The following is a 13,724-nucleotide window of genomic DNA, read 5'->3' on the forward strand; positions in this document are numbered from 1 at the left end:
CTGTACAGGAGGTGCCACACAGGGGCACATTTCATCTCTTGAGCTCTCCTTTTAAATTTACCCATGCAGTCCATTAGCAATCAATGGGATGTTCATTATATCTTGCACATTAAAGCTACTCATGTCTATCATTTTTACCAACAAGTGCTCTTATCTGCAATTTAGTAACATATGAGGTTTCCTCTAAATCAACAATTCTACACTTTACATGAAAGCTAGCTCACCATAGTGATCAATAATTAACTTTTAATCCTTTACAATTAATATCTAAAATAAATAAACTCTTGGAACTCTGCAAATTAAATAATGTCCATCCAAAAATGAATTAAAAACATTAAAGACAGCAAATCTAATTCTTTTTTTTAAAGAGTTGGTATTCTATTGACAGTTGATTGGTTAGTATAGAAGTTGCTTCCAATGAAGAAGCTATTTTCAGAATATTAAGGTCAGGAAAAGAACAACTCCAACTTGAGAAGCAAATCGATCTGAAAAGTGTTTTCTCCAGCTAATCCTCGTGGCAGAAGCAGTGACTCTCTGAAGGGTTATCAGTCAGAGAACTCCATCGCCACTTATGAGGATCAGTGATGCAATAATTGCTCCAGCTTTCATAACTTTGCTCCCATTATTCTTTTTGCCAAACATTTAGAATTACATTGGGACTTCCTAGTCCAGCCACAGTGAGCTCGGTATAAGGCCATCTGTCTTTCTGTCCCAGGCTAGAGGAAAGGAATCGTCTTGAATCAGCACCACTAATAGATACTGCCAAATCCCACCAGTGTCCAGGGTTGGCTGCCATTTTTTATAAACTGCCTCTCCCTCCATGCACTCTCTATCTCACTTTTATAAAACCAAGCTCCTGAACTCTACTTTTTCTTCTCTCCACCTTTTTGGTTACTGAGCTATCTTCAGGTTTTTAAAACACAAAGTTATTCTTGACTTCCTAATTCACCTCATCTCTTTTGCTGTTTTCAGCCTTACTGGTGCCCTCTACTCTGGTGTACCTTGACTTCTCAATAAAAAGTACCTTTTTATTTAATTTTCTATGCCCAGTAGGTCCAAATCTTTTAAAACCTTTTGAATATGTGAGTGTAATCCTTTCATTAACTGATGTTTTAAGTACATATACTGATCATAGCTACAGCATTATAAATTTGTATTTTTTTCTGGAATATTAGAAAAACAAATAAAAATATGAAAATTACAATAGTCATTGGTGAACTCCTGGAATCAAGCGTCATCCTCTGAGAGGTAGAGAAGGTTACCTTTTACAAACCCCGTTCATCTGGAAAATATGAACTGAACACTTGATTTACTTTACACGCATCATCTTCTGCCTCTGAGGCAGCTGCAGGGATATAAAGGGCAATTTTTTAGATATTTAACTCGATAGCAGTGTCAGAGCTCACCCATACTTTACACATAATAGAGAAGTACTTTGACATGTATTCAGGTTTGTAGCGTATAGAAACCATCTTTTCTTGAATTGTATTTACAACAATGCATTTTATTCTTAACTGGCCTCATGTTCAGTTTCAGTCTGAATTAACAGCTTGTATCTCAATTTGCTGTTGATAAGTATTGTGGATTACAAATTGAATGGGTTGTTAGTCGTCTAGTTTTTGGTGCATATACATCACATTACATGTACTTATAATCAGAACATCCCCCCCAAAAAATATAGATTCTATTGTGTTTAGTTTAGCAACCAACCAGCATTACCAATAATTTCTTATATTACACTTGAAATGCTTCCACCAATACAGCATTTGGACAAAAGCATTACCACTAGTAAAAAGGCATGTGCAAAATGCATTAAGGGGAAAATTCAGCATCCTACCCATGGAACAATACTGCCCTCTACTGTTGCATATAAACCCTATACTATCCCATGCTCTGCTCCTGTAAGCCTTCGATAACTTCACACTCAAAACATTTTATAGTGAGGTGGGGGGGCGGAGGAGATCCCAGCTGTCCAGCTGGTTACTGTCTGTATTTGCAGAGATAAAGATTATAAGGGATCCCCATTCTAAATCATGTGAAAAGTACACATGGTCAATAACTGTGGGAAAAAAATCAAAATCCCTTACAAATCCTGAAAGAACACAGAGGGCCATTGAGAACAAGCACTTATACAAAGAGAGGGATATGAAACCAATTTCTAAAAGAAAGCGGCTAAGTTTTACATCGGTAACTGTCACCAAATGCATGCCTGGCATCGCTCACTAAATGATTGTGCATTTAAACAGCTTTATTGGGTTAATTTGCCAACTGATTTTTTTTGATTAATGCTATCTTCCTAGAGTTAAGCCAACATCTCAAATTTAATAGATTGACTGTTAATAATGAGGCAAGCCTACCCTTCAACTTATTTACAGAAAATAAGTGCTGAATTATTTTAATAACTGGCTGGAATATCTAATCTAAACAACAGCTTTCAATATTCCCAGAAGCTTGACATAAACAAGTCCATAGATATCCAACATCTGCAGACATTCTGAATTCATGTTGTCTCAAGACACTATTTTTTATAAAATAGAAAATGGATTATCAGACCACAGAATTGCTAATAAGCAAATATAGTTTGTTCCAAATTGTATCTATCCATGTCAGCTAATCAAGAAAAGGAGATAAATAAGCAGACAGTGTTGGAGAAAAAATACACTGAGCTATCACCAATTAATTATAATGCTCATTTATTTATATGTATAAATATTTATTTCATCCCATCAATGTTAAAGTCTGTCGAATGACAGCAGTTTGATGCAAACTGTGCTGCTCTGTACAGTTAAGCCCTGCATTCCATCATTCTCAAAATCTTAACTCTCAGCTGTTTCTTTCAGTGCCACACTCATGCATTTGGGGAAAGAAAAGCCTTTTCAAGCAGTTCAATTCTGTTCGAGGGAGAAAAGCGAGGAGTTTGTGCACTCTTTCTAGTAGTGACTGCCCCCTGCAAAACAATAATTAGCTCGTGAATGGCATGGCGGCCTGGGCTGTCAAAAGCCACAAAAAAAATCACAGCCCTTTGCTTGATCAGCTTCTTGATAGGATAAGCACAGGCCTCTTCAAAAGTGTTAGGCCACAGTAAAAAGTGCTGTGGATGTGTAAGCCGATTTAAGTGACAGAATAATTGCAAGGCTTTCAGGCAAATAACTTAAAAAATGATCTATTACATAATGCATTTTATTCTAAAGGCAATGTACTAAATTGTATTGCATTTTAAAATATATATATATATATCTTCCTTTGTTTGCAAGTCATCCAGAAGTAGTAGCCAAGAAAGGTAAAAATGTTCTCCTTTCAATAAAATTATATTTACTACTTTAACTATATTATCTGGCTCTGAAGGAAGAGAATTATCTTTAATATCCTGTTGATGAATTGTCCTTTGTCACATAGATTTTAAAACATTTTCCACCATTTATTTTATAACTTTAACAGTTCCAATTATGCTTGTATAGATGCATAGAAACTCTGAAACAGGGACCTAACCTTGCATCCATAGATTATATATTTTTTAAATTATATATAATATAAAAACTTACGTCACTGACCAAATGCTGTAAAAAATTATCTAAGGCACTTTTTATTCTAAAATACAGCATATTATTCTGCAATCATCCTTTGATGTGTGTCTGTGTGTTTTTCCCCCTCAGTCCATGCTCCAACAGTTCTGTCATAGAGAGAACTGAAAATTAAGTTATTCTCACCAGCAACACTCCCCCACAAAGAAACTATCAAACCATAGATATGAACCTCGGAACAATCCCTGCCAGGTTTCTCATGCAAATGCAGAAGAAGAACTTACAAGAGCACTTTAAGATATTGAGAACCCTTCAATACAGCCTAGTATAATAACTTTTACTTGCTAATTTCTATGGGTCAGTTGCAAAGGAATAGACCTGTCAATCAGTTTCAGATGTAGCAGAATTTGTCTGTCTACAAACAGGGATACTTTGCAGTTGCCATGACAACTAATCCTCCACTTTCCTTCTGTTGACACAGCCAGTCACAGTTTAAACTACCTGATCACACTTTCAATAGGCAGCTGACTGGAGCACCATAAAATGCTCAAATCAAGTTCGCAACACTTGACGCATCTACTGTTGCACGGGCTGAGTTTTATTTAGAGCTTAGACAGTAGCTGTATGCTGGCATTCTTATCTGCAATGGGACTGTTAAAACCAAAACACACTGAAATCTAGCCAGTGTAAATTCTATTTAACTTGTTAAACTATAGTACAATGTAAAAAATGCACTTCCTTCAGAAAATGGACAAAAACATGGAAAATCAAATTTTTTAGGTTGCTAGTCAATTTTCAGAGACCTATTTATTTTACAGTAGGTTATCACATTACTTCAGTGATAAAGGACGCTCCCCATTTTTCTTAACACTGTGACTTATATCATAATGTCAATCACAGGATATCACAAATTGGATCAAAATCTAGCCTACACAGAGCTTCTCTCTTGCATAAGTGAGCCTCCAAAATAAGGTTAATACATTTTGCATAAGTATAATTTCAAACCAAAATTATAGTTAATTACCACAGATAGGAGTTTTAGGAGTTATTTTGTTGCATTTATATTTATTTTTAATGAAGCTGAACAAAACAGGCTTTGAAAGGCAGTAATTGGTCATGTTGTTTTATAGTTCCACACCAGACAAACGAACACAAAAATAGCATGCATTAAAAAGAATATTTTATATTTTAGAACAAATAATTCAAAGTACTTTTGAAAAACAAAGTAGAGGCACAGTAGCATATGCAAACATATATGTCAGACTAGCCAAATGGTTGCATTTAAGACTGACTACACATTACTGTAAAGGAATCAGGGCATGAGCAGAATCTGCATCCGATCGGGGTTTGCATATACCAGAGTTGTGTGTAAGTGGACTTCCCTGTATATTTCAAAGGCTGCAGCATTACAGAGAGATGCACATGTTCGAGATTAGCAGGTCAGACTTTCAGGAGTGAAACTGCACTGACATTCAGCCAGCCAGATCCTAACACCAGTGGTGAAGAGGTCAAATACCTCGCAGATTTAATTTTGAAGAATTTTCTTGATAAAACCTTATTCTAAATATCTGTGATAATAAACCTCCTGTAACAATAAACATTTTTTTTGGTCCCAGGGGGAGCTCTATGATAAGTATTACATTCAAATCTTCACAATGTAACACTTCCTTCCAGATTAGAAAAATCACTGTCAATTCCATGTGTTTGGCCAACTGTATATTTTGGGGTAGCATTCAAGCTAATCTAAGGAATTTAATAAACAGTTCAAGAAGTCATTGCGTCCACAATATTCACCCGAAATTGGAAAAAAATCTTACTGAACTGTAATTATTGTCAAATTAAAAAAAACTTTTAATTGATACAAAATAAATTGCTATATTTCCTGCCATTTCAAGTTCAGTTTGTAATTACTATGTGCATTATTACGTCTGCAGTGCCTTATTTTCTGTGACTGCCTGTGTATACTAACTGAAGTCTGAAACAACTATCAGTGTACCTGTACTCAGTATGTACTTCCCCTGCTTTTCTACATTATAGACAACTCAAAGTTAGACAGACAGATGCAGAGTTTAAAATTCTCATTGTTTATATGCCTACAGGTATGCAAATAATTTGCAGGCCACATAAAAATAAAAAATGTATCAGCCTAGGGTGGGATAAGGGGAGCTACTGGCAGAGAAAAAAGAAGACTGCAGCTGCCTGGGCTGATACTAATTTAATCAGACGGGGTCGATATTGGATAAACTTTTCTAAACTACTGCAGCACAACTTTTGACAGACAGAAATAGTAAACTCTTAAAATCGATCGATAACACCTAAACCTAGGATGTCAATTAAAAAGGTACAGGTGCATTTCATTCAGAATTTTAATAAACCTGGTTTGCTGAGACGGCAGTTGCTATTGCTGTAAACAAAAGAATGTGAGGTACAGTATAACTTTGTCATTCCCAAATCCACTCACTATGGTGCTTAATTTCCTCTAGCAGTGCAATGGTTAATGTACTTGTGTAAATTCCCTCTATTTTGTATCTTAAAACAGCAGTAATTTGGTTTCAGATTATCAACTACATTAAAGTAGTGCAAAGGCAATTTTACAGAAATAAGTTAACCATTGTACTGACATGAAAATTTAAACTCCCCTTTACGAAGATAAAATTTCATACCTTGAATTCACTTATTCATGTGTCATACTTAGAGGGAAACCTACATTCTGTGAGAGAGGGCAAGAAGAAAATGCTACAGAATCAATCAGGCCTTAGTGTCTAAAACCTACATTGGTAAACGTTGAAGGGAATAAAATACTAAAAATGTAGAGTCTGATGATCATTTGTACATTATTAATAGGCTGCATTTCAAGCTATATTCTGTTCTACCTGCACAGCCATTATTGATGTGTCTCACTTTAGGTGATCTATGGGGATGATTTCCTCTTGTTACTATGTCAAGCAATGTAATACATAGACTCAGGAAGATATCCTCAGGCTGGAATTTTTAGAAAAATCATAAACATGTTCAAAAAGAATGTATTTCTGATTTATGTGAAGAGGAGATACCTCCACAGGTTCTAGCATCTTTATTGTATGTTTTTAGCTGTAACTAATTGTTTTAAAAAATATCATTAATTTATTCCCGACTTTTCTTTTTGGGTGAAATTTCAATTTTATTTATCCAAGGGAAATGGTCTTTACTAATCTCCTGTTCTACATAATGGCTACAAAACAACAGACACTACATTTCAAAAGTAAATTCATTCATCTTGATGTTCTTTGGCATGTTCTCAGGATATGAACATCATTGTATAAATGCAAGTTGTTTCTTTTGAAGTAACATTATTATCACATTTTATCAGAATTGGGGAGAAAAGATGGTCAACATGATCAATACAGGTTTAACATCTGTTCATACTTTTACCCCCAGTGATACTGCTATCATCTATGTTTCTCCTCTTGTTAGATTTAATCCTTGGAATTAGTCACATCCATAGTTTGAGAACGTTCCTGATATGTACAAATTGGTATCTATATGTAATTTGTGCCTCACATAGTTATTAACCTAAATGCTGAACGTTGTCAGGATACCCAAAGTAGCAATGGACTTAGTCTCTTCATATATTAAAAATATATTACATGTTCAGTTGTTACAATCGTTGAACAGTTAAATTGCAGACAGTTAAAAAGATTAATTTGATTGTGTTTAAAAAAAAATTAAAAATCAGTGTAAGCAACATTAAATTTAGTGGTATAGTGCTGAAAAACTACTGTTAAGCTTCAACCCCTTCACAAGCTTATTGTGTTTTCTGCAATGTTTTCAGCACGATATCACAATTTGGCTGCTGTTATACCAGGTTTAATGTCTGTTATTAAGGAGTTTGTGTTCCATACCAGGCCCTCATCTCTGACTTAAAAGCCTTTTCTTAAGACTCCCTTCTACGCCCCAGAACGTTTGAACCATAAACCAAGCAGTTCTGGAGCACAAGCAAGAATTGAAACTAGACACCAACAAATCACAGATGAACACCTCTAACACAACATTGATATATTTTTCTTTTCTTTGTACAGTACAGAAACACTGAAAGAGAATATGAGAGTTTAGCAATCCTCCAAATACCAACAAGATCACTTTTTCACGTCCCTTGAGTACTGAGCAATTTCTTCTATTTCTACCTTACATGAGTGTAGTGTTGGCCCAGTTACAGAATAACATGGTAAAAAATGGTCGTGAGATCATGGGCCCGAGTGACTTGAATGTCATGTGACATTGCCAAATGTACTTCTGGGGTCACACAATATTCAAATGGAAACATGTGATCATTCTGAACACTGATGTTTCCACAGCTACTGTTTTATTTATAAAGAATGCTACACTGCCACTAGCAGCAGAAGTTGTGGGCTCCACCAATGTTTCACAGGAGATTGCTATTTATTCCATCATTTGGATTGGTTTACAGTGCAGTATGTGCATCTGATTAAAATGTAGACTGCCAGCACTTATGGTAAACAGAAAAATACTGTGACATCTTATAAAGGTTGCTCCTAAACAGTCACTGATACATCACTCAGAATCTATTGCAAGTTGACTTTTCAAAAAGATTTGTAGATTAGCTCAGTAATATCTTAATGAAACAATCCCTATTTCTTACACAACATAGATTTTTACAAGGATGTCAACTTTTTATTTTAAGTGTTCTGTTTTAAAATTCACAGCTAAGTAAAAGTTAAGGCAGTCCTGGTGGCATTTCATTGAAACCTAGAATAGAGGTTTGTAGGGAGGTGAAAAGATTAAGGGGAAAGTGCGGGTATGTTTAAAACAAATTCATTATGATGCAGCAGAAACTGATGACACAGATGTTTAAAGGAAACTGAAAATAACAGACTTTGGTTTGAATTAAAATCACCTAGATACTTCCTGTTGCTTCATAGATCGTTATCATTCTCTGCTAAGGATAGCTGCACCTCCTTCAATTATGCAGGAAAACTGATGTGTATCATTAATTATGTTAGTAAAATCATAAATCATCTCTGAATGCTGTAATTAATTATTTGCAGAATATATTTTTAAGTCATGTTGGATAAATGACAACATAAAATGAATACACAAACATATAAGTCATCTCCAGATCGACCCAGGAAAATAGATGATAGCAGCAGTGCGAACACACAAGAATATTGAGGAGCAGGGCAATGTTTTCAGTGGATAAACAACTGAATGTCCCAGAAACATTGTGAATGCTGGAAAACTGAGATAAATGGAAAGAAAATACTGAATATACACACATCAGGTCAGTTAATATCAGAAAAAGAAAAAATAATTCAGAGTTACAGATGCCAACTGGCCAGCCATATATCTCCAGTATTTTCAGTTTTTGTCCAGAAATTTAAATGTTTACTGCAATTAATTGATTTTTTTTCAAACGAATAAACTGAAAAGCTAATAAGGCTAATAAATACATCAGTCATAATTACCATAAGTAAAGCTTCAGGCAAAGTTTGAAAACAGCAAAATAATGTCAACATTCTTTGACATTCCAGGAGTATCCCCATTAAAATGACAGCAATAAATATTTGCTTTTCAAAGCCAACAGTTTAACTTTGAAAGTATTTTACTCCCAAGCTCCCATTATCTTGAGCCCTGTGCTTATAAATAAACTGAGTTTACATCAGCTCAAATAGTTTTCTCTTATACCAGAGGTAGAAATTCCTCTCTGCATTATTTTAGTGCACCGGCTAGCTTGTTCACTTTAAATTCCTGTGTGCGCTATTTTAACAAAGTCATCAACAGGTTAATGACTTCATTAAAATAACACACAAGGAAGTTAGATGCAAGCATGTTGTTGATAGCAGACAGTGGAATTTCAACTTCCAGCTGTTCAGTTGGTGCAGAATTTTGTATATTTCTTTTAATTACTGATGAACTCAGAAAAAATAAATGAGTTTCATGAACTTGTAACAGAAATATATTTAATTTTGTCTAAGCATAATTTTTATCAATTAGAATATTGCATTCTATTTGCAGCTAGCAATATGCAAGTTAGCTTTCTGCAATCCAATATCCACAATTCCTCTTTGAATAATCACCTGTGTGATGGTAATTTTTAAACACATCCAGTACTTTTAACAAAGGTGTTGAGCTATTTATTTTGGTGTGCTTCTATCACACAGCGTGATTTCACCCCTTAGTTCTGGATACAGTATTCAAGTGATTTTATAAAGATGGTATGATGCAATAAGAACATTCTTTTGGTGCTTCATCAGGTCTTATACTACTTTATATTTATATTTATTTGTTTTGTGGTTAATCATTTTGTAAATCTAAAATGAACTAAGATTAGGTTGTTACAATATACTTTATCAGTGAAGTTAGTGTTGTTACAAAAGTAAACAATAATGTACTACTAAATTTAAAAAAAAACTTTTCTAGATGTGATTTGTAAACGAGGTGCATTTTAAATGTCAAAACCAAATAATATAAAATCTATATGAGATATTTTACAATGGGCTTATTACTAAGAACTAAACCTTAACCTTCTTTAAAGACTGGCATTGAAACTGAAATTAAACTCCATGGAATGGTAAGGATTCAATTGTTTAGCATTGATGAAAAAATGTAAGTCAGGTGCCCTTTTTATTTTTAAATTATTTGACACATATTTCCTAATTGAAACTGAATAAACAAGCTGCCATCGTATAATTAAATATATGTGCTTCTCTTCCTTTTTTATAAATCAGCAGAAAAATAATTAATACTAAAAACTGTCAGACATTCCAGGTTGAAACAAATAGGTACAGATAAAAAGAAGCATTGTGAATAGAGGAAATCTGAAATTAAAACAGAAAATGCTGGAACTGCACAGTCAGTCAATCAGTACATGAAAGGGATAGGATAGATTAACATTATGTCTGCAACCCTTCATCGGAACAATTAGGTGCAACCAGGAGAGGGTCTCCAGTAATAGAAAATCAATTATGGCCAATGGTCTGATGCATGATGCCTTAATATGGAAGGGACGCTGGATAAGGGGTTAGAGTGCTACCCATTGACTATGAATAGGTGGGATTCTAGCCCCAAATCACTTAATACAATATTTATTCCACTAAAGGAAAAATAATTCATAAAAACCTCATAAATACAAGACAGTGTGGGGAATTGAAACAAGACATTGGTTAGACCACAGTTGGAGTATTTTGTGTAATGAGAACATTCCATTATAGGATGGGGGCAGTGAAAATTCATTGGAATGTTACCAGAAATAGAAGTTATCATTATGAAGAAAGACTTGAAAAATTGGGTCTTTTTTCACTGGAACAGAGAACATTAACAGTAGAGGTTTCAAAAGTTATGAAAAGGTTTTGAGAAGATAAATATTGAAAGATTGTTTCCACTGGTTGGGGGGGATTGCTGATGTGGGAGAAGAGAATGAGGATTATCAAAGGGGAAAGTTAGAAGAAATCATCACGCAGAGGGTTTTAGTACAAGGAATGCTTTGCTGCAAATTGCTATTAAAGTAAAGACTTAAGGAGGATAATTTTCCCTTTCAGCGTGGATGGAAAACTGGTGGCTGCGGATCAGCCCATTATCTCCACTCTGCCCAATTTTCTGTCCACCACATCAAGAGTGAAAATTACCCCAATAACACTTAAAATGGAATTGGAAAAGTATTTGAAGCAATCTACTATAATCCTATTTCCATGTGTTCTGTAAGGACACACTGAAATAGGGTATGGTAGATTGCTCCAATAGAAGAGCTAGCGCAGGCACAGTCTTGATGGGCTGAAAGGGCTTATGTGCTGTAATTGCTGTGATTCTATTGTTCCATAAGTGATAAAGTCAGAACTGTATAATTCACAAGGAAAAAGAAAGACTGACTTGCATTTATATAACGTGTTTCATGACCTCAGGTCGTCCCAAAGCACTTTACATCGAATGAAGTACTTTTGAAGTGTAGTCACTGTTGTAATGTAGAAAACAAATAGAACAAGCATGATATTCAATAGTTTCAAATTCAGCACACTATTTTTATAACATATATTTGCGTGCAACTTTTTTGAAATATCATTAATTATATTAAAAGGAACATATAGGGGGAAATTTTTCAGGGGGTCAGTGGGCACGATCGGTGGTGGGTCAGTGGGAATTTTTTTTTGAAAGTGGATAGGGAACCTACTGTCAACCCACCTCTGTGCTAATCTCCCAGATGTCGAGTCTGTCAGCGCTGAACAGACCCAACGCCAAGTGGCGGGGGGGCAATTTAGATAATTAAAAGCTTGTTAAGAGGCACTTAAATACTATTTTAAGCTTACTTTTCAATTTTACGAGATCCCCCATGGGTTATACGCTGTTCGAGGATCACGTCAGCTCAGCATGTTGTGAATGGATTCAGCAGTGAATTATCTGATTACTTGACAGCTGCAAATGTGCTATAAAGGTTCCCATCTCACAGCTGTTCACTTTCCAAGCACAGAAATTGTTGCTTACTGCATTTGGAAGACAGATTGAGATTTATGCAGCTTGCAAGTGTTTGGAGCCAACTCTCTATTCAGTGCCACGTCATTGGAACAACCTCGCTGACCACTGACAGATTTGCTTTCTGTCATCTCAACTTCACCTGTCATCTATTACATCAGCATCGGTGCCCTTTAATTTATCTCACCTTGGTCCTCAGAATCCAACCACGATCAGCCCCAACACCAGCAGCACCAGGCACACTATCAGCACCAACAACAACACCAAACTTCTCCACAATCAACTAAGGCTGCACAGGACAGAGGGCATCAGTACCTGACCACATTGCTGCCCGGGATGCCAGGGATGGCCTCACCATAGCCAGATTTACTTCACTTGATGCTGTACACCCTAGCCATCACATGATGTGCCAGGTTGGCACCATCCCACACCAACACCATAAAGCACCCTACAATGCCCAAGCCATTCCTTTCACATGCATGACCATTGCGGCAGGTACCATTATGCCTCACAATTCACTGCAACTCACTAAGCCACTTTCAAAGGTGCACACAAATCTGTCCAAGAACGCAAAGTGTTGAAAATAAAGGTTTCAATGTTTGACAGCACATTAACAGAAACTTCACATGAACATTGGCTAAAACACTAAAAAAGCTAAAATTGGTAGGAAAAGTAATGGAATCCCTACTAAAGGAGAAAATAGAAGAACATCTAGAAACCAAAAATATAATAATGAATAGTCAACATGGATTTCAAAAGGGAAAGTCTTGCTTCACCAACCTTATTGAATTTTTTGAAGAGGTAACAGAGAGAGTAGACAATGATAATGCAGTAGATGTAATTTATCTGGATTTTCAAAAGGTCTTCAATAAGGTACCCCATAATAGACTGATGAACAAGGTCATAGAATGCAGAGTCAGGGGACAAGCAGTAGAATGGATTGCTGGCTGCCTTCAGGACAGAAAGCAGAGAGTAGGGGTTAAAGGGTAGCTATTCACAGTGGCAGAAGGTGTGTAGTGGTGTTCCACAAGGATCAGTGCTGGGACCACTGCTGTTCAGAATTTACATTAATGATTTAGACATAGGAATCAAAAACACAATTTTTAAATTTGCGGATGACACCAAATTGGGAGGGGGGATAGTCAATACTGAGGAGGACTGCAACAAGTTACAGGAAGACATTAATAAACTTGCAGAATGGGCATATAATTGACAAATGAAGTTCAACACAGATAACTGTGAGGTATTACATTTTGGCATGAAGAATAGGGAGGGCACTTATCACTTGGAGGGTGCGAGTCTAGGTGGGGTAGTGGAACAAAGGGATCACTAATAGTTGTGACAAAGGTTAGCAAGGCCATAAAAAAGCAAACCAAGCACTAGGGTTTATTTCTAGAGGGATAGAATTGAAAAGTAGGGAAGTTATGCTAAAACTGTATCGAACCTTGGTTAGACCACATTTGGAGTACTGCGTACAGTTCAGGTTGCCATATTATAAAAAGGATATAGAGGCACTGGAAAGGGTGCAGAAAAGATTTACAAGGATGAGACCAGAAATGTGAGGGTATACATATCAGGAAAGGATGAATAGGCTGGGTCTCTGTTCTCTTCAAAAAAGAAGGCCGAGGGGTGACCTAATAGAGGTCTTTAAAATTATGAAACATTTTCATAAAGTGGATACAGAGAGAATGTTTCAACTTGTGAGGAAGAGCATAACTAGAGGCCATCAATATAAGATAGTCA

This window comes from Somniosus microcephalus, chromosome 1 (genome assembly GCF_052327205.1).
Source record: "Somniosus microcephalus isolate GS21.2 chromosome 1, FLI_Smic_1.0, whole genome shotgun sequence".
In the NCBI taxonomy this organism is placed as follows: Eukaryota; Metazoa; Chordata; class Chondrichthyes; order Squaliformes; family Somniosidae; genus Somniosus; species Somniosus microcephalus.